Consider the following 16,089-nt stretch of genomic DNA (forward strand, 5'->3'; position numbering starts at 1 on the left):
CAGGACCTCTTAAAAGAGCTGCAGGGTTTTGCAGCTAAAGCTGAGTCAGGAAGCCTCTCTTAGATGAGAGCGCTTGCTCAGATCTGAGAAATTGCTGCTATCAAGAAAACATGCTTTACTCTATTCTTTCCCAAGCTTTCTCAGGTTTTCTGTGGATTCAGTTATCCACGTTGGGTGCCATTCTGTAGTGATTAGCTGTGGGCTGGCTTCCCGCTGCCCTATGCCCCAAAATAATTACACAGAAACTGTATTCTTTTAAACACTGCCTGGCCCATTAATTTCTGCCTCTTACTCACATCTCTTGCTTTAACCCATATCTAATTATCTGTGTAACACCGCGAGTGGTGTCTTACCGGGAAAGATGTAGCATGTCTGACCTGGTGGCTGGCTTCATGGCATCTCTCTGAGGAGAGGCACGGTGGTCTAACTAACTTAGGAGAGGCGTGGCATCTGACTGAGCCATCTACCTCACTTCCTTCTTCCTGTTCTGTCTACTCCACCCACCTAAGGGCTGGCCAAGGCAGTTTCTTTATTAATGAATGAAATCAACACAAACAGAAGACTCTCCCACATCACTATGGGATTTGGTGGTAGATGAAATACAGGTGAGACGCTAAAGGGAGCATCAAAGAAGTACACGTGTTAAGATCTTGCTTACATCCCGACTTCAGTGACACCTTCTCTGCCCATTCTAAACCTCTTAGTTTCTCCTTCTGTGGCAGTAGTTGATTCATGATTTCGTGCGGTTAGTATGGCTCCTGGTGTAAGGAAGTATTAGTGAACATAGGAAAGATTCTGGCCTTGCTGAAGGTTATCTTCTTCCTGTACTGCAGTCCTGTGTTTTATTTTGTTTTTTTTTTTCTTTCCTGGTAATTTGTAACAAAATTTTATGTGTCTCATTGGTCACTCATTATTTTAGAGATCAACTTTTCAGAGTCCATGTGTCTAACTGAGAGAGAAAGGAAGCAAAGGCTAGTTCAGGTAACTTCTCCATAGGTTTGACTATGGAGTTTGTATAGGTTTGCCGGCTTTGAGTATGCATAGTTGGACAATACAAAGCTACCATCATGTCATTGAAACACAATCGTTTTTACATTAAAAGGGGATTACTTACTCTCCCAAGAGTTACTCTGAAACTGCAGGCCGCTCCAGTGATGTAATTACATAGGTCAGTTAGTCTGTGTCCCCGTCAGAAGGAGTTTATACAAAGTGCTGGTGCAGGACTGTCTGCGGCCACCGTCAACTACAACAGTTCATAGTGAAGAAAAAGGAAGCTTAAATTTGGGTTTTATGTTTAAAAAAATGGCCATTTCAGACTCCCAAAGGGTTTAAATATATTAAATTCTTATAGGATTTGTTTTGTGAATTTATACCAATTATAAATTGATTCTTTAACAAGATCATGTTCATGTTCACACAAAAAAAGTAAGCACGTTTTCACCCACAGAAAAATGAGCTCTGGTTAGGGCTCTCTGAGTATGTCTGCACAGACCACAGAGATCACGGTTCAGGCTTTCCAAGTCAGACAGGCCATACACAAAAAGGATTCTGCCTCCATTTCAAGGCCCAGTGTGGTAGTGTTGCCACCGAGGTGCTGTTGCTGTCACAGTGCTTCGTTAAATGCAGCTACCCTGTGGACTAGCAGAGCTCCTGAGGTCTGCCCAGGAAGTCAGTGCTCACCTGTGATCTCATGTCCAGGGAAGATGCTCGGAGCTCCAGGATGCTGCGCTCTGATCGCAGGGCTGGAGGTGCAGCTCAGAGGGAGGAGGTTTGCACAGCCTACTGGAAGCCCTTGTTCAGTCCTCGGGACCCTGTACACCAGGCGTGGTGGGGCAAACCTGGAATCCCAGCACTTAGGAGATGGAGATGGGAGAATGAGGAGTTCAGAGTCATCTTCAACCCTCTAGTGAGTGTGAAGCCAGCCTGGCATACATGAGACCCTGTCTCAAAGAAAAAATAAAAGAATGGACCCCATTTGTGAGGGGGTAGACCTTTACCCTTGGCGATGTTCATAATTATCAATGGGAAATAAGACCATTAATTGGTGTATAATAGCAGGGCTCTTATAATAAAATATAAATTCTATCCCTTTCATCTCATTCATTAATTCATTCAAGATACTTCACTGTGTACCTTTTATGAACAGTGCAGTAGGCAAAGCAGAGAGCCAAATCTATTGTCTAACCCCAAAGAACTTTGCTTTTCCTCGAGAAGACCATACCAACACAGTAATGCACAAACCAGTGTCTTAAGTATTTAATAAATGTTGCAGTAAATACATTTCAGGCTTAGAAGAAAACAAAATCCTTTTCTTATAAACGTAGAGAATACATCATGTGGGGGGAAATTGTATCTAAAATGAAGCTTTAAACATAAAAAAAAAAGACTCAAAATAAGACAAAATGGGAGACATGTCCTTGGAGGTATGGCATGAATGAAACAATAGAACCCAGAACGCATGCCCATTCAATTAGGAGACGAGAAATAAACAAGTAGGCATTGCTCTTGGTGGAAGTCTATAAAACACAAAGGAGTAAATAGTTCTGTTAAATATGAAGAGGGCAGTGGGTGCTGAGTCGAAGCCATTGGAAGGGAACCATGGTGATGGCTGAGTGACGTTAATGAGAACACTCCCAGAGTCCTTCAAGAGTCTAGGCACAATCATAAGAACTTACATCATTATTTCTCTCAGCCCAGCTCAGGAGATAATATTATTATTTTATTCTTGCTCTTCAGACGAGAGAATTATATCTTAAAAGGCAATTAATTCATGAAATATTCAGTTACCGAGTAGCAGAGTGGAGATTTGAATGAGTATGTTAAATTTCATAGCCTATAACTCACCAAGGAAAGCCACAGAAAACACTTGAGTAGGAAAATGGTTGATTCAAGATGCTCTCAAGAATTCCACTGGCTAATATTGAGTACAGTTGGTAAACATTTTATGTGAGTGCACTGGAAGTTTTGAGGAGTCCCATCTGGGGTACCATGTGTTACTAAGGAAACCGAGGTCCCCTTCTCAGGGTTCTTAGTCTCCTTAATAAAAGAATTCAACAGCAGGCTCAGTAGGATGTTCAAGGGCATTTTTATCAAAGGTGAAAAGAAAAACCACAGGACAGGTAAATCTCAGTAGCTGCATCGGGAAGGGAGGTGGAGGAGAGAGAGAATGCCTTTTAAAGTTAGGTTTGGAGGCAAAGCAGCCACATAGCCAAAGGAAAGTAACTCAGAAAAAGCATAAAAAAGCCCAGAGTACACAAGAAAAGATGCTTAGGCTCTGACCAGCGTCTGAACAAAAGATGCATAAAAGAGAGAAAAAAGAGAAATGCAGCTTTCTGTGTGAGGACTCTTAAGAGGCTGGGGGACCTGACAGTCACAGAGCAAGGATGCTAGGAAGGAAAAATCGTTCTCATTAAAGGGACAATTATTTCTTCCACTACTTCAGAGTAGTGTTGCATGAATCTGCCCTCCCAAGGGGTGGTCTCTTAGTAGCATGATTGATCTGTCTGAGTAGATTAACTCTTATGTTTGGGGTAGCTTGGAATGATAGGTCTCCACCCAGTAGGAAAGATTGCTGTTATAGTGAAGTATAGATACCATTTCGTTCATTCATTCATTTATTCAAGGTATTTAATCAAGATGCTCTCTTATATTATTATTATTAATTATATTATTATAATAATTATATTATTATATACCTGCTTCATCAAGAAGCAAGCAGTGTGGGTCTCGGTGCAGATGATGGGGAGGATTGTGGTAAGCAGAGGAAACTGAATTTATACAGATCACTAATCTGATAGGAGAACTCAGAAGAGGGAGAAATCAGGTGTAACATCACAGCATCAGGTCTCCTACAGTCTGAATAGGAAACCCCTGGTGCTAGACTAGGAAATAGAGACCCCTGGGGAGTGCTAGCTGGGGTTGGGGGCAGCTGCCAAGGCAAGGCTGTGATAATTGTCTTTCATCCAGCGCAGGTTGGAGGTGACGTATCACTGTGTTATTGTAGGAGAGACCTGGAAGGTGTCTAGAAGGTCAGAAGAGATGTGGGATTGTACTCAACCAGTGGTTGAAAGGTCACGAACGACTAATTAAAGTCTTCTAAACCCTGCTAAACCATACTAGAGAAAATGCAAGTGTGGGCTGCTCTGGAAGGGGTTAAAGTCGAGGGAAAAGAAAGAGCAGTTGTGACTGCAGTTCCCAGGATGTAGTAAATTTTCCTCAAGAGTGGAATGTCTAAAGAAAGCTGTTTGGTAAAGTCTGGAGTGGGTGGACCACAAGATACATAGTTGCTGCCTATTGGTCCAAGCTCCTCCCATCCTTCAGACAACCACTTACTTGCTCCCTCCCTACAGAGCTTTTGTCTCCCACCTACAGTCTCCCTCACGGAGTTGTAAGCCGATCTTCATGGCATTTCCCACCAAGAGAGTCTGCCTGCTTCTGGTTGCCTTGGGGTGGGACCTGTTAAAACACAGATTTGCAGTGCCCCACCCCGAAGGCCTGGGATGGGGACTAGGAATTTGTTTTTCTTGCCCAGTTTGGGGAGATGCTAATGTAGCTCATCTGGGGCCCACACTTTTTTGAACTCTGACTGGAAAGAAGCATTGATAGGAAGGATAATAAAGTTTGGAAATTCGCTCATCGCAGATGCAGAGGTGGTCCTGAAAAATACTCCAGGCAGGTGCAGAATACTTTGTCTCCTGACCCATGGGCTCCTTAAGAGAGGTGCATCATGGGTGGAAGTTTGATTTCACAAAAAGACAGCATGACTGTCCCTTCTCTTAGTCCTTGGAGAGTAAATATTATGTCAGACACACGCAAGTGTTAGTTAGAGGGAAATGAGCTCAGAGCTGACCTAGCACGTTCCCATTTGGTGTGCTGTTTTACCATTGCACACGCGGGCGCTTACTGGAGAAGCGTGCTATCTAAGAGCTAACTTAATGATCACCACTCTGAACTCGGCATCCGATTATTCTATTAGGCGGCTCTCCTTTCCCTGCTCACGACTGTGCAAACCTGACATGATGGGTTTTTGTACATCTAACTCTTGGCTCTGGCTGCACCAAGTTGCACAGTGTTGTGCAAACATCAGTGAGATGCTCTCTAAGCAAATTCACCTGTATTGGTGACAAAACCACACACAGTCCCCACCCCCCAGCCACAGCCACATTGTGCAACATGGTCAGATGACCGCCCTCATTCTGACCACAGAGCCAAATGACAGGCTGAGTTAGAGGGGGCCCGAGTTAAATATAACAGTTGATACTGAATCATTTCACTCCCAGGACTAGACAAGTGCCAATTTCAACACGATCATTCCCCCATCTAGCTGAAATTAGGGTTTTGAGTTGGACTGTATTGACATCACTGCTAATCTTGTCAACATCAAATTGCCATCAGCTTTAGTCTTTTTTAATTGTATGCTCTGGATCTTTACTTAAAACCTAAATTTCCACGGGAAAGAAAGCATTTTTTCTCCCCCATTCCGAATAGCTAGTAAATAAACTGTTTTCTGCTAACAGAATACAAAACAGGCTCATTTGGGAACAGGTTCCACTCTGAAATAAAAAGCAAATTTAAATTTTAGATCCAGCTGCCCATTTATGAAAAAAAAAGCAACCTCTTGTAATTTACATGATACCAAGAATTCCAAATCATTGATTGAGCTCTGTGAGTATTGAGCTGTTTTGTTGGGGGAGAAACAGGTATCAAATTCATCTTGCCACAGTGGAGTGAGTGTATGGGGGACTGAGAAAAAAAAAACAAAAACAAACAAACAAAAAAAAACAAAGAAAGTGACTTGTCGGTCTTTTAGGATATATTTGGTTGTCTGTCGTCAGAAGGTAGCCTGCCCTCTCCCTGGAATCCTGTTGCAAACACACTCCTCTGTAGTAATTAGAGCTAGGCAGCAATTAGGGACTTGTGATTTGTTCGGAGGCACTGCCTGCCGGCCTTTCCTAGCGCCACATCTCGCAGGAGCTCCGGGTGGAGAGGATGGAAGGATTTATCTCTCAGAGTATTGCCGCGCTCAGTGCGGGAGCAAGGGCGTGAGCGCGGACAGTAATCTTTAAAGCGAAGGTAAGCATTGCTGAGTGCTCCGCGTTCGCACCGCGGGGAACTTCTCCCCGAAATGTGTGACAGAAATATAAAATTGTTCAAAGCAGCTGCAGGAAAAGAAAAACATCAGAAGCAGGAAAAATAACACTTGCTAATTTTAAGACACCCCCTACCCCCTGCCGGGCGCTCACTCCTGGTCTCCTGGTTTTCCTAACTTGTTTGTATTTAAAGTGTGTTGTGGAGGCACTTAGCTAGAGATCATAAAGAAGCAATCGGATGATTCCCTGTGCTGTCTGTCTGAGCTACAGCTCTTTTTCTTTTTGGAGTTTCTCTTAGAATAACTGCTGGTCACCAAGCAAAGTGTATATTTAACCCAAGCGTGTGGGAATTGCCTCTCTTTCTCTTGTCTTTAAGCCGAGGATGTTCCCCACCTCTGAGTCCACATTCATATTGACAAAGCCTGCAATAAAATGGGGTGACGCGGGTGATTTGTACTTTTGTCACATGATTTTTATGACGGGCCCAGTGCAGGCTGTAAAGGTCCATCTACTTTTAGTCAAACTCAATGGTTTCGTGTTTGTTTCCAGTGTTGGGCACAGAACTCTCTCGGGGCAGCCGGTAAGCTTAGCTCCTCCAGAGGGAGTAGTGATTGTTCTAAGGATGGGTGGATTTTGTGTGTATTAAACAGGTGCTTGGGGCATCCTCGCTTCTCCTTGAAGGTTACCACTTTGTTTTCTCGTCATTTTTTTTCCTTTTCCTTTCAATATTGCTGATGATAAAACGCGAGTACATGTTACTGCTGGGAAGGGACCTGGGAACCCTTGGCAGCGGGAAGATGTTTCTATCTCCCGGTCCCCAGTGGGATTTTGGGTGGTTTGGAAAATATTGAAATGGCATCAGGTTCTTGTGTTTTGTCTCGCCGGTGGACTCGAGGTATAAACACTGAGGGTTCAGTGAACTCTTGCGACCAAAACAAGTGTGTTAAAGCCAAAGCTTATTAATGTTCCCAAGGTCCTTCGTGCTCTGTGATGTGTGGCCTCTTAGGCTGTGGTGCTCAGTGTAGCCATCACAGCAGACGGGCACCCCACTGCGGAAAGATGCATTTAGGCTTCTCTCTACTGTCATTGTTACCATCTTGTATGATCGCTTTCTTTTCTTCTATTGTCGTTTGTTATGTGTGCATGTGATACATGTGTATGCATGTGTTCATATGTGTATGCACGTGGAGACGGGTGTCTGTCACTCTCCCCGTCACATTTTGTGATAGAGTCCCTATTGGTCCTGGAGCTCACTGACTGGACAAGACTAGCTGCCAGGGAACTCCAGGGATCCGAACTTGGGCCATCGTGCTTGCACAGGAAGTGGTTTACAAACTAAGCCATCCCCCATAAGGCCCTGCAAGTTTACCCTCTCGTGGGATTGTTTATGTGTGCCATGTCATTTGTCAGAAAAGCATAGGATGATCACAATCCACCTAGGGCTCTAGAAAACATCTTGTTAAATACATATGTCAGAAGTCTTCTTAATGTATGCGGTGGAACCATGAGCCCTGAGGTGAAAAGGGATAGTGCTTGTGAGAACCAGGACACAAGACTAAGTTTCTATAAACATACATCCTAAAAGCTCCTGCTGCATTTTAAAATAGAAACTAAAAGTCTATGGGAGCGTCTGAGTTCCTAACTTGCCCCACACCGTTACAAGTTGAGCAGATATCACTGTGGACGCACATAGGAAATCAGTCTTCAGCTGTTACAACCACTTGAGACATACACAACCGGAGGTGTGCGGCCTGATAGAATTGTTGTGCTGTGGCCAGATCCTCAAGAGGTCTCGCTCTCAGTCTCTCAGTGTACAGAGAAATCAGGATTAACCCAGCAGAGCCGCAAAGGAGGCAGAGGCAAAAGTCTTACGAGTACATTAGTTCCCGGTACTATTATGGTGAGAGACGGACAGAGAGACAGTAAGTCAAACAGACGAGGACAGACCAGAAGATAGAGAACCTGAACAGGTCAGAAGAGATGAGAGGCGGGGAAGACTGGCAGATTGGGATTCAGAAGTACGGTGATAGGGACGAGAAAGACAGAGTTCTGGCTTGTGGGAAAAGAGAGGGAGTGGACAGGCAAATCAACCCAAGTTTAAAAACACAGAGAGATGATACCGTTTGGGAAATTCCTGGAATATGCCTCATCACAGTAAATTCAGTGAGCATCGGGTTCATTTTTCATGGTTTTATTTTTCTTTCCATTGGTGTCTGTTCAAGCAGGGGTTACTTAAAAGGTTGTGTGAAGTCCAGAAGAGACCAAGAGTTAAAGTAAATGTGTTCGAAAGAAAACATTTCCATTCCTTTGCTGCCGTGTGACATAAATCGTTGAAAAGAAGAATAATGAGCAGCATGATGAATTCTTTACCTTCATGGGACTCCTCATTAAAAGCCCATTATGTCCACCACTCACCGTAGTTTCCTGATGAGCTCAGGATCGTACGGGGTAAGCAATTCCATGAGAAGGAAGTGTACAGGAAGAAACCAGCAGTGAGCCGTAGACTAACAAATTCATGTATTGAGCGGGCAAGGGAGACTCATTTGGAAAGTCAAAAAGATATTCCCGGTAAGGAATACATACTATCTAGCTTGGATAAAATCACATCTTTTGCAATAATGTGGATGAAACAGTATGATGAGTGTCTTAGTTAGGGCTTCTATTGCTGCTACAAAACACCGTAACCGAAAAGCCATTTGGGAGGAAAGGGTTTATTCGGCTTATGCTCTGCAGCACTGTACATCACTGAAGTCAGGGCAGGAACCTGGAGGCAGGAGCTGATGCAGAGGCCGTGGGGGGAGGAGTACCTCTTAATGGCTTGTTCTCCATGGCTTGCTCAGCCTGCTTCCTTATAAAACCCAGGATTATCAGGCCAGGGGCGACACCACCCACCATGAGCTGGACTCTCCCCGATCAATCAGTGATTGCAAAAATGCCTTATAGCCAGAACTTATGGAGGCATTTTCTCAGTTGAGGTTCCTTCCTTTCAGATAACTCTAGTTTGTGTGTGAGGTTGACATCCTAGCCAGCAAGGATGAGCTAACTGGCGAAAAATGTCACACGTTGTCACATGTGGAATCTTCAACAAAATGCAAAAGAATAAAAACAAACAGAAAGGAGCCTACCCAAGAAGGGGTGCAGGGAGGGCAGAGGGCAGTGTCGGTTGGAGGGTGTAGACCTGTATTCATGTAGCAAGGATAAACCTAGAGAATCCACAGACAGCACGAAGGCAACTATAGTTAATGATATCATTTGGCATACTAGAGATTTTTCTGGGGATAGATTGCAGGTGCCCTCACCACACACAAAGGTAATTGTGGGATGATGTTAAAACTGCTTACCTACAGTAATCACCAAATGATGCTTAACGTAATATGCACTATATAATATTAAAAACCTTTTTCTACAGAGAAGAACAGCAAGACAGAAACATATTGAAGTCAAGCTAGAGAATAAAAATTGCCATGAATTTGATGCCTATATTCTTTAGGAAAGAAAGAAAGGAAGAAAGAAAGAAAGAAGGAAGGAAGGAAAGAAGGCAGGAAGGAAGAAAGACAGAAAGAACGAAAGAAAGAAAGAAAGAAAGAAAGAAAGAAAGAAGGGCTTGGGAGGAGGTAGCTTGGTTAGTAAAATTGCCTGCATTGTCAGGGAAACCTGAGTTCAATCCGCATAAACCACTGAACAAACTACCAGGTATGGTGGCTTATACTTGTAATCTTAAGGTGGAGGGGGCACAGATGTTTAGAATCCCTAGCCAGACAGCCTAACCTACTTGGTTAGTAGTAGGTCAGTCAGAGACCCTGACAGAGAGAGAGAAAGAGGGGGGGGATAGATAGATGATGGATGGATGGATGGATGGATGGATGGATGGATGGATGGATGGATGGATGGATGGGTAGATAGATAGATAAAACGTAAACCGTGATGTGTGATGCTTTGGAAATACATACATTCAAGGTTGTCCTCTGGACTTCACACACACACATATGCACATGTACTAACACACACACACACACACACGCATGCACGCACGCACGCACTCACGTGTTTCTGCGCACACAGGAAAAAGAAGGAAATCCCATAAAAGAGAAGCAGGGACAAAGCCAGTGCGACAGTACAGGAGTAAACACAATGTGTAGGACAGGGATATGGTTTCTGAGGAATCACTCCGATAAAGACAGTTCAGGCAGGGCCCTATCTGATGCTGTTTTGCATATCACTCACGGCTCAGGAGCCACTGCTTGACTGAAACAAGTAGCATCAATTGCTAAGATGGCAGAGGTGGCAGAGTTCCAAGATGTCAAGCCACGCACTGGCCCAGCCTGCTAAGCCTCCACCAAAGCCCCTGTGGAGTGTAATTGCCCCTGGGCTACAGGCTGTTCTGTGTTTACCATGATGAGGTTGATAGCAAGGTGTGTCTGGTCGCCCAGCTCCTGTGCTTGGAGGAGTTTGATGCGCTGCCTAGCTAGGCTGTTGCGTCCCGTGTAATTGTTGCTTTCTGTTCTGTTTTTGCTACACAAGAAAAAGATGATGGGGTGGACATTTTAGGAGACAAAACTGGGAAATTCTAAATAAGGAAATGGTGTTGGTTCCAGTCCTCTTTGCAAAAATGAGGCACACACAGCCACTATGCTTCCTTCCCTCTCCGGAGCCTCTCTCAATCGTTGCCCCATATCAAGCCTAGTGTTACCTCATGGCTCACACCTGCTCATCACGTTGCCTGGTTGCCTGGTATAGCGAGGTCACACACTCCCATAGCAGGCTTCCCTGGGGGTATAGCAATGGTCTTCATGCTGCATGTGGCCCTGAAGGTTAGCTGGGAGCCATCTCTGCTCCTGGGGAGAATGGCTTCTTTGATGGTAGACGCTCAGGAGAATCCCCTTTGATGACGGCTGCCATGGTTGCTAACTGTCCGCTGGCAGTTTTCCTGTGGTTGGGAAGAAGCTCATGCACAAGGGACCACAGTGGGCTTTGCCTGTTATTCCCAAACTGTGCTTTCTAGGAGCCCATTGCCTTTGATTGGGTGGTGGGGGGGGGGTATGGGAACAACAGTTTTTGAATAGCTTTGAAGTGTTTGGTTAATATTTAAACCCAGGAAACCTTTTCTCTTTATCAAGGTGGGAGTAGAAGGCTCAGGCAGAGCAAATATTAACTGTGTTTCTGTAAATTGAGCAAGCTTGGGGGAAGGTATCTTTTTAAAAGCCCAATTTATACCCACCACAATTCCTCACCCACCACCGCTTTTAGTTTATAGATGTAAATTAGCCTAAATATTGAATGCAGGAACTGAAATTCTTTCTCACCAGGGCGTGGAGCATTTTGTGTCCTGGAGCTAGGATTTGCAGCAGCAGCTGGTGCCCTGACCTCCTGAGTGACTGTATCCAGCCCCTTTCCTGCTGGGCCCTTTGTGCCAGGCTGGCCCAAAGGGAGCCAGAGGTCAGAAGGGCCTGCTGCTGTGATTTGCTCCCATGGCAGGCCAGTTGCCATTGCTTGGGAAAATGTGTCTTTTTCAGATAGTGAGGTCATTGAAGTTCTGATGGTACATCTCTCTAAACCCACCAACCCAAGTCTGAGTATCCCCGACCACAATGCTGTTGAACTTCATTATATTGATCCAAGTCATGTGGTTAAAAGCCTGGCTTTAATGGACTCTGTCCTTTTCCCATTGGGGAAATTTAAAAACTCATTCAAAATGAGGTGTCGCAATCATTCCTGTGTTCTCCTTTAAACTGGGGAGAAATGCCAGTCTGCGACCACATCAGCTCCTCTTTCGTCAGAGTTCTTTCTTCCGTTATTCATACTGACAAAACACTGACGTTAAAAATCTTCATTTAGAAAAAAAAAAAAGGGCTTATTCTTTTCTGTTGAATTTCCAAGTTGAAAAGCAAAACAGACCGATACAGACTGAAGTGCTTGGAGATAATGGTGCCTGCAGAGGTGATACACGTCTGCTTCCTTGGTTCTTGAGGGGCAGAGGCAAGAAGAACAAGAGACTGATGGTCTCAGCAACACATTGAGGTCAAACATTCAGGGCCAGCCTGGGCTACAAAAGACCCTAACTCAACCCTTCTCCAACACCCCAAGAAAGAAGATCATGAAAATAACATGTAATCCGTATGCAACTTGGTTGTGCCAACTTAAATATTTAAAATGGTGAGCCTGGGCAGTGGGCTCTTTATTCACCAGTCAGGTGCAGTAGTGAAATCTTATTTTACTCAAGTCTAAATGATGTTTATCTCTAACAGGATATGAGATAGAACTTCTCAGGGAACATTCGATCACTTGAGAAGCAGTGTTGGCTCTTCTAGGAAAGTGTGTATTTTCAGGACACTTGCTAGAATAAGCTGTAGCTGTAGAGCACTGTTAGCTTTCTGTCCTGCAGTGCGGGGACAGCGAAGCCTTGCTGTGCCTGCGTGGCAGTCGGGATGCCAAGGCTGGGAGTCACTGAGCTGGCATAGCTTCGGACCATCTCCCTGAGCCTTTTGGCCAGAAAAATGTCACCAGGCTCCTGTGACCTCTCAGGCCATGCCTGTCCTCAGACAATTTTAGTAGATCCGTGTCTGGAGACCACTCTGGCTTCTCTGAACGCTTGGTAATTTAGGAAGCGGCACATGGCGTTCCCTCTTGGGAAGTCAGGTGTATTAAAATGCTGCTTGCAGCCCCTGAGGAGGCATCTGTTAGGAGCCCGGTTTCCCTTCCTCAATCCTGCACAGCCGTACTTCATGCTACTGAAGAACAAGTTTTGACTATCTAAACTTAAATCGTGAAATGTCCCTGTTTTTGTCTCCAAAGATTGCAGCCGCCACAGCAGAGCATGCCACATGCTTACCTAAACCATCAGAGTGCACTCCTTAGTTAATAAATCTCACTCATTCTTCGAGCATTTTGGTATAAGAAATTCGGTATGTGGGCCAGATAGTCAGAGAGAAATCGATAGCTACCTGGCTGTGTGTACTCTACGGCCACAGCATGAGAAAAGCTATCTTCCTGATGAGTTCACCATTTTGTATAAAAGCTCTGCATTACGGCTAAACTGAAGGACATCACGGCTTACCATCCACCATGACGCGGTCTCGCTGCTGTTGTCTCATGCACAACCTCATTACTGCCTGCACACCAGAGCATGGGGCTGCCAAGGATTTCCTTGTCAATGCCGCATTCCCCTGTGCTCCTGTGGTGGCGGATGCTGAGGAATCTCCCTGCAGGCTGAGGGGCATGGGGAGCCTTTGCTACTCCAAAGCCCAGAAGCCAACAGTTAACACTGTAGGGACTCACCAGGCTGAAGAGGTGGATCAGTGGCAAAGAGCCTACATATCCTGCTCTTCCAAGACCTGGCTTCCATCCCCAGCACCTACATGGAAGCTCACACATTTCTATTAACTCCAGTACCAGGGACTCTCATGTCTTCTGCCCTCCATGGGCACCAGGCACACATATTGTACATACGATTACATACGTGCAAACAAAACATTCCTACGCATTAAATTAAAATAATAAAATCTTTTTAATTGTATGGCCTCAGACTTCTAGATACACACTAGCCTCTTGGACATCAGACTCCTGTCTCTCTCCTAAAGCCAACAAGGAAGTCCCAGCATCATGGCATGCCCATTAACTGACCAGTCACTTAGAGCACAGTCAAGGAAGCCATGGAAAAGGAAACCCAGAATTCACTCAACACACTAACAGCCTGTCAGTATTCAGAGAGGTCCTCTTTACTGGGGAGTTTTCCTCTTATCTGTGGAAAGGTTTTCTTAACAGACTGATCCTGTTGTTCAAAAACAGCTGTTAATGCACACAGAAAGGCACCCTGGGAGCTCTTTTCCTTGCCGCGGTTTCTCGCCAGCGTTCCATTACTCACTCTTGTATACAGTTGGGTTTTTCTCACTACCGGAGTCCGTGGTTGTGAATATTTTGCTGTATAAGGTCCCGATATTATCTTATTCCTTCTCTAGTGGATGGGTTAGTTGGCGATCTTCCAGCTGGAACGACTGTTGCTATGGCTATTCTCTAATACACACTACTTCTGTGAGGCATCTGTCTGGAGGCAGAACGGCTGAATCATGGGGCATGATGTACCATGCTTACGGGAACGCTGTCAAATAGGTTTTCCCAAGTAGTTGTAGCAATTTATGCTTCATTATTGACTGCCTGATTCCTCGATGCTTCGTCTGTCTTCAGTGTAGATGTGACCTCATATGGCTGTGTAGTAGCATCTCCTTGTACTTAAAACTCTCACCTCCCTAACGTCTAGTGAACCACGTTTTGTAGGATTCTTAGCCATTTTAATAACTACTTTGTGAAATGACTTTTTGGGTTTTTCCTCATTTTTCTTGTTCTAATGTCTTATTATCTTTCTATAGACAAAGAACCTGAATATATACTATCTATACTATATCTGTGTGTGTGTCCGATTAGATCTCTCCCACTTGCCTTTCGTTTGCTTAGAGGCATGTTTTTGTTTGTTTTGTTTTGCTATACCCTTGTTTTAGTAGGATATGTCCTCAACCTTTTCCTTCTGTTATCAATGCCTTCAACTTCCTGTTTAAGAAACATCTGTATATTCCCGGTCATAAAGATGCTCTAGTTTTCTCTTCCTTGTTGCTCCTGTGATCCACAAACCCTAAGAATACCTTGAGAGTCCACAGTGTTCCACTTAAATACATTTGATTTCTTTGGTGTGCTTAAACAGTCCACCATATTCTCCTGTATTTACCTTCCACAACACTATCCATTCCGCACGATTGATCTTGGGAGCCAACTCATCTAAGGAAGTGTTGATGAAACCAGCTTCCAGCCATGCAATTCCGTTCTCCATTGTGCCTCCTGAACAGTGTGTTGATAACATACATACCCTCCACAAGTCTTGCCTTTTAAGATAAATATTAATGGACTTACCTACTTATCTTTTCCCAGGGTGTGACATGGTGTCTGGGGCATGAGAATAACTGATAACCACAGTTGTTGAAGCTTATACAACACCAGCTTTGTGTCAAGAACACTGCTGAGCACCTTCCAAAGAAAGCTCCTAGGACTTTGCCTGGTCAAGGGGAAAAGTGCTCTCCCATCTAAACTGTGTCCCCATCCCTGATGGCAGCTTTTTCACACAGAGACTTTTGATTTATGTAGTAATGGTCTAGGCTTTTGAGTCAGAGGATCAGGAGTTTGGATCCAGGCTGAAACCCCTACTGGGTAATTTTAATTGCTCTAAATCTCACCATTCTCTTCTGGAGATGGAGATAATAATACAAGCTTGATGATTTATATTGGAATTTAATAAAACAAGGGTTCAGATCACCTTACATTGTACCAAGGATGTGGTAGAATGTCGGTAAATATTTATTAGTAGTATTTTCTTATAAGCCCATCAGTATCATACCTTGATGGTTCCTTATAGCTTTTGAATGAAATAATACCATTCCTCGGAAAAGATTATTTTTAAATCAAAGCAAAACATTTTTTGCTGCTCGTTCGCTTCCCAGTCACTCACACCTGAAATAATCACTCAGAAACTATATTAATTACAACACTGCTTGGCCAATAGCTTAGGCTTCTTATTAACTAACTCTTATATCTTAAATTAACCCATTTCTATTAATCTACATATTGCCACAAGACTCGTGGTTTACCGGTAAGGGTCTCTGGCGTCTGTCTTCTTTGGGCAACTACATGGTGTCTCCCCAACTCTGCCTCAAAGCTTGGTTTGTGATTAAAATCATCTTCTCTGCAGCCGAAGGATGTACCTAGATAGTTAGAGTGTCTCCATCAATAACCCAGCAATGAAAACCAGGAGTCAGAAGTCAAATTGCCTGGATTTGAACTCTTGCACCTGTGCATATAAATTGTTTTGAAGTTGGACTCGCTCTGAGCCTTCGTTTCCCATCTCTGAAATCAGGCTAATAATAATAATATCCTGTTGTAGCATCAGATGAGTATCTAAGTATAAATATATGTGCGATCTATGAATACAGATGAATATCAGTGCCATGTGTAACATGCT

The 16,089-nt window shown here is 44.1% G+C and overlaps 1 protein-coding gene across 4 annotated transcripts in view; it reads left to right on the forward strand.

Moving 5' to 3' along the window:
- Positions 1 to 5,876: 5,876 nt before the first annotated feature.
- Znf385b (zinc finger protein 385B) overlaps positions 5,877 to 16,089 on the forward strand; it is a 102,162-nt gene continuing 91,949 nt past the window's right edge. For 3 of the 4 annotated variants that reach the window (XM_038336207.1, XM_038336209.1, XM_038336211.1), the window contains exon 1: positions 5,877 to 6,072. The gene's annotated coding sequence lies outside the window, so the exon portion shown is untranslated. Of the gene's footprint in view, positions 6,073 to 6,566; positions 6,670 to 16,089 lie in introns of those variants that run through there. The other variant, XM_038336208.1, reaches the window with a different exon arrangement.

This window comes from Arvicola amphibius, chromosome 7 (assembly GCF_903992535.2).
Source record: "Arvicola amphibius chromosome 7, mArvAmp1.2, whole genome shotgun sequence".
In the NCBI taxonomy this organism is placed as follows: Eukaryota; Metazoa; Chordata; class Mammalia; order Rodentia; family Cricetidae; genus Arvicola; species Arvicola amphibius.